Source organism: Glycine soja, chromosome 17 (genome assembly GCF_004193775.1).
Source record: "Glycine soja cultivar W05 chromosome 17, ASM419377v2, whole genome shotgun sequence".
Lineage (NCBI taxonomy): Eukaryota > Viridiplantae > Streptophyta > Magnoliopsida > Fabales > Fabaceae > Glycine > Glycine soja.
In genome coordinates, this window is record NC_041018.1 from 15,644,155 (window position 1) to 15,650,154 (window position 6,000).

Genomic DNA, 6,000 nt, shown 5'->3' on the forward strand with positions numbered 1-6,000 from the left:
CTATAGCAAAACATTAGAGGAACATGTTGATCATTTACATGTTGTTTTTAATGTTTTGAGAGAAAATAAATTATGTCAATCCTAAAAAGTGTTCTTTTTGCGTTGAATTTGTTATGTTCTTCGGTTTTGTCATTAACTCAAAAGGAATAAGTGTGGATGAAGAAAAGCTAAAGGAAATTAGGGAATGGCCTATACCTACCTAAGGATGCTAATGAGGTAAGAAGTTTTCATGGTTTAGCTAGTTTTTATAGAAGATTTGTGAAGAACTTTAGTTCACTTGCTGCACCTTTAAATGAACTTGTCAAAAAGAATTTGAAAATCTAGGAGAAATGCTTGCCACATGTTGAGTTTGCTTATAGTAGGTTTGTTCATTCTACTACTTCTTACTCTTCTTTCGAAGTTGTGTATGGCTTTAATCCATTGACTCCTTTGGATATCTTACCTTTTCTTTCTAATGAGTAGGCTAATTTTGATGTAAGAAAAAGGCAGATTCGATCAAAGACTTGCATGCAAAAGTTCAAGCCAACATTGAGAATAAGAATGAACAATATGCAAAGCAAGCAAATAAGGGTTGCTTCAAAGTTATTTTTGAACCAAGAGATTGGGTCTGGGTTCATATGAGGAAGGAAAGGTTTTCTGCTCAAAGAAAATCCAAGTTGCAACCAAGAGGATGGGCCTTTTCAAGTTCTAGAAAAGATACATGACAATGCTTAAAAGCTGGACTTGCCAAGAGAATATGGTAACATAAGTGTTACGTTTAATATGGCTGATCTATCTTTCATTGATGTAGGTAACGAATTAGATTCGAGGACGAATCCGTCAAAGAGGGAGGGAGTGATGGAGGTGCAACCAGCCCGTCTAATGATCCTTTACAGGGGATTGGAGGTCCTATGACAAGGTCCAAGGCTAAAAGGAAGAAGCAAACATTGCAAGGCCTAATTCTAAAGATCAAAGAGAAAGAAGACCACTATGAACTAACTGTTGCACCTAATTGGGTCACTCCCCTACCAGTTGATGAAGATGTTTTCAGGCCAACTTGAAGAATCACTTTGGGAAGCCTAATTTACAAGACAAGAAGCATTCATGGGTTGAGTTGGTCAATTTTTGTGGACTATTAATATTGGGTTGATTAAATAATAATTAAGCCCAACATGCACGACCTTTTTTGTTATTTTAAAGTCTTTTAATACTTAGATTAGTTATTGGGCCTTAGGCCTAAATTAGGATTATTCGTAGAAGTATAAATAGATTTCTCAAACACTTTGTTAGGAGAATTGGGGAGATTAATGAAATTTGAGAGTTTCTCTATTGTGAGAGCAATTTCTTTGTTCTTGGGTTAAGAACTGATAGTGTTGTTGCTAGTATTTTTTGGAAATATAAAGCATTAGTGGAGAATCAAAGTGGTTGCAGGTTGCAAATAAAGGTCTAACAATGGGAAGAAATATGCAAATGATATCTTTGGTAAATTTTGTGAAGAAGTTGACATTAAACACCAACTCATTGTGCCTTACTCTCCACATAAGAATGGTGTAAGTGAGAGAAAAAATAGAAGCATCCTGGAGATAACAAGGTGTATGCTTCATGAAAAGGAGTTGCCAAAAAAGTTATGGGAGGAGGTTGCAAACACTGTTGTATTCTTGTTGAGTATGCTTCCAACTAGAGTTTTGAAAAGAAAAACTCATTTGAAGGATGGTTTAGGTACAAACCAAACTTACAAAATCTAAAAATCTTTGGTTATGTTTGTTTCTCTTATATTCCACAAGTTAAAGAGACAAACTTGATAAGAATGCAGAACCTGGAGTTTTCTTTGGATATAACAACACTTCCAAAGCGTACAAATTTTTCAACCACACAAAGAAAAAATTCTTATGAGTAGAGATGTCAAGTTCATGGAAGATCAACAATGGAGTTGGGAGGAGCCAATAAGCAAGCAGCTGCTAGAAACCCCACAATTCTTTGATGATGATGTAGATGACATTCTTGTCAAAAGCACAAGACCTTTATCTGAGATCTATCAAAGGTGTAATGTGGTTGTCTTAGAACCTGCAGAATTTGAGGAAGCTGAGAAGGATGACAAGTGGATAAATGTTATGAAGGAAGAGTTGAAGATGATTGAAAAAAATGACACTTAGGAGCTAGTGGACATACCTCAACACAAGCAACCTATAGGTGTCAAATGGGTTTATAAAACCTAACTCAATTCAAATGGTTCTATAAATAAACATAGGGCTAGGCTAGTGGTGAAAGGCTATGCTTAGGTGTTTGGAGTTGATTTTTCAAAAACGTTTGCTCCAGTTGCACACCTCGATACAATTAGAATGTTACTTGCCTTGATTGCACATAAAGGTGGAAAGTTTACCATTTAGATGTAAAATCTACTTTTCTAAATGGTTACTTGTTGAAGAGATATATGTAGACTAGCCTGAGGGGTTTCAAATCAAATGAGAGGAGGAGAAAGTTTACAAGTAGAAAAAGGCCTTATATGGTCTTAATAGGCTCCAAGGGCCTGGTACAACAAGATAAATGATAATCTTCAAAATCTTGGATTTGTCAAAAGTCCAAGTGAAGCAACATTATATATGAAGTATGTTTATGCAAATTTAGTCATTGTTGTTGTCTATGTTGATGATTGGCTTATGACACGAAGTGATGAATGGCATCATCACCGGCGAGCAAGGGTTTTATGGTTCTTAAAAATTGGGGAAAATGTAGTTAACAAAGAAGAAGACAAGGTTTCAATCGGAGCTAAGAGCGGTGACAAAGATGGACAACGGTGACAGCGACGACAATGACAACAACACCACCAAATGAAACAGGGTCGCGAGAGTGAGACTGAGGGCAATGAGAGTGAGCAAGGTCACGAGAGTAAGTCCTAAAATTAAACTGAAACTTGGGGTTTGAATTTGGGAAAAAGGCAACATCGGTTTTTATAAAAACTGATGTTAACAATTGATCAAATAACATCGATTTTTATAAATACTAATGTTAACATAAACACACAACATTGACTTTTAAAAAATCGATGTTAACAATTGATCAAATAAAATTGGTTTTTATACAAATCGATGTTAATATTAACACACAACATCAGTTTTTTTAAAATCGATGTTAAAATGGTAATGTTAAAAGCATATTTTCTAGAAGTGTTAGGATTACAAAGCAAAAGAAGAAAACAAAAAACAAGAGTTTGTTTGTATAGGAGTTTAATTTAACAGAACTAGCGTCCCCATGGAAGCAAGACCTGAGTTGTTTTAGGATTTTTGCATTGTATTACGAGAATTCTCCATTAATGTGATTTCAGCATGTTTCCAAACACACTCCAAATCAGTTCTTTCTATATTTTTAAACACTTATTTTAAAAATAATTTTCAAAACTTAATAGATTTTAAATGAGGAACTAATTGCTAAATAGTATAAATAATAATTTTCAAAACAAAAAAGTGATAAGTATATCATACTTGTCGTACACATCTAGTCTCTTCTATTCAAATTTACCAAGTCTCTTTTAAACAGAGACGTAACTCTAAGATGTTTAAGAATGACAAAGGTAAAAAACTTTATACATTTTAGGTTATATCTCATTTGCATAATGAAACATATAACATGAAAGAAAACAGACTTTTAACCATAATAAAATCTTCCATTATGTTTCTTATTTGTGACCAAAATAAATTGATTGATCCTAGAGACTCATTGTGTTTTACTTGCATTTAGGCCAAAAAAATAAACTTAAAAGCAACTAATTGCTATATCTACTAGTACTACTCCCACTTGTAGGTTGTTGCTAGGTGCACCCAGCAAAATTGTTGGTGCACCCAGCAATTCAATGAACTACCAAAAATGCCCTTGGTTTAAAAAACAAAAGTTAATAAATTTTTTTTAAAAAAAATTTCTTCTTCCGCGCTTCTTCTTCGTCTGTGCACCCAGCATTCGTCTTCTCCCTCCCTTCGTGTGCTTCCGTTCTTCCTCCGCACAAGCTTTCTCCATTTTGGTTCCCTCCTCCACGGGCCGTTGTTCTCACCGGCACAAGCTTTCGTTCTCACCGTTGTTCCCTTCGTCTTCTTCATTTCAATTATGTGAGTGTTTCTTCCGCCATCCAGGTTAGTGTTCTAACCCTATTGGTTTGGTTCTCTATTTGAATCGCGTAAATGGCCTTAGGATAGACGACATTGTTGTTGTTTGGTGCTGGAGGTTGAAGACGAAGGGTCTTCCGCGGGAAGCACCTTCTTCCTCGCGTGTGACAGGACGAAAATGGAGCCCGTGGAAGAACACTTCTTCCCCGGGCTCCATTTTCATCCTGTCACACGCGCGGAAGAACACCTTCTTCCGCAGACTGCATTTTCTGTTCGCGAAAGAACCTGCGGAACCTTCTTCCGCAGGCTTTCAATCCTTCTCGCAGAAGAACCTGCCAAACTTCTTCCGCAAGATACATTTTGCTGTATATTGGTTTTTTTTCTTGAAAATTATGTTTGAACCAGCAATTTATTGATATTATTAGTTAGTTTTTTTTATTTATTAGGTGTTACAGAGTGTATATGGTATTTAAGTTACACAAACTCCCTAATTTTGTGTTTTTTAGTTGCTATTGGGATGTCTAAATTGAATTGTTATTTGCTATCATTTGGTGTGATTGACTTATGCATTAGGATATCTAAATTGAACTGTTATTTGCTGTCATTTGGTTAGGATGTGTAAATGACTGTATACACTGCATAAATTGCATTGTTATGTGGAACACAACATGAAAGAGCAAAATTAAATTGGTTATCCAATTCCTTTTCATAGGAAATATGACACTATGGTGAGGAACCTCAGCTACAATTTAAAAGAACATGTTGTGCTATGCCTGTTACGGGACAGAGATCGAGCATGAGACGAGTCTAGCTAGTAGCATCATGTGTTAGTAGAAGATAATATTGTAAAATACAACATAAATAGCTAGTTAACAAATTGAACAGGAAATGATGGAGCACCTTGATTCCTCTAATTTGATGTATTGATAATTTTGAATACAAAATGATGTGTTGAGAATTTTGAATACAAAATGAAGCACTTGGTGATTACAAATCCAAGCACCCACATTTGTATTAGTTGCATGTATTTGTATTAGTTACAAATCCAAGCCATTCCAAACCAAATGCACTCTAAATGGTATGAAAAAGTTTAGTAGGAATTTCTTTACAAAGCATATACCTTGACATAATTAGCTTAATTAAAATTTAAAAAATAAAAATAAGGCTAGAAATTGGCAGGAATTATGGGTAATTAGTATTACTAATACTCAATACAAACCAAATATCCTTATTTGCTAATAAAGCCTAGCTGTCTATTTCTGACCATTAAATCCCTTCCTTGACAAGGATGAAAAGCTCTTATTGAAAGAATAATAGACAACTAGGACAAATTAAATGACACATGTGAGCTATGTATCTAGCCCTTCCTAGTAAGAACAAATGCTTTGTTCGGGTGCTTACTCTTTTCTCCATACCTTACCATATGAACTAGAATATTGTAATAGTTCACTTTCATTGTAACTAAGATTCATGTGTAGTTGGTGATTACAAATCCAAGCACCCACATGGATCCCCAAGCCTTGTGCCCTTTTTGAATATTTGACCATACTCTCTATTTTTATAAATTCTCAATTCACAATCAATCAAAGTGTTTGACTCCACATGAATCTAATTCAAAAAATCCACTCCTAAGTAATTTGAGTTTCAGGGCGGGGATGGAAAAACCCCGTCATCATGCCTACTTGAATAGCAGTGGCTCTGCTATTCAAGAGACACAGGGTTACCACTGTTCAAGGCTTGTCAGAACCATTTGCACTGTGAGAAATTGCTTAGTTAATGAAGTTCGTGTGATGATATTAAGCTTTTGCATCAACCCTTTTCCATTCATTTTCATTTGATCACATCACATCATTGACATGTGTTTCATTGTTGATGTTAAGTTAGACAGTTCATATAATTTCTTTGATTTAACTTGAACTTAGAGATG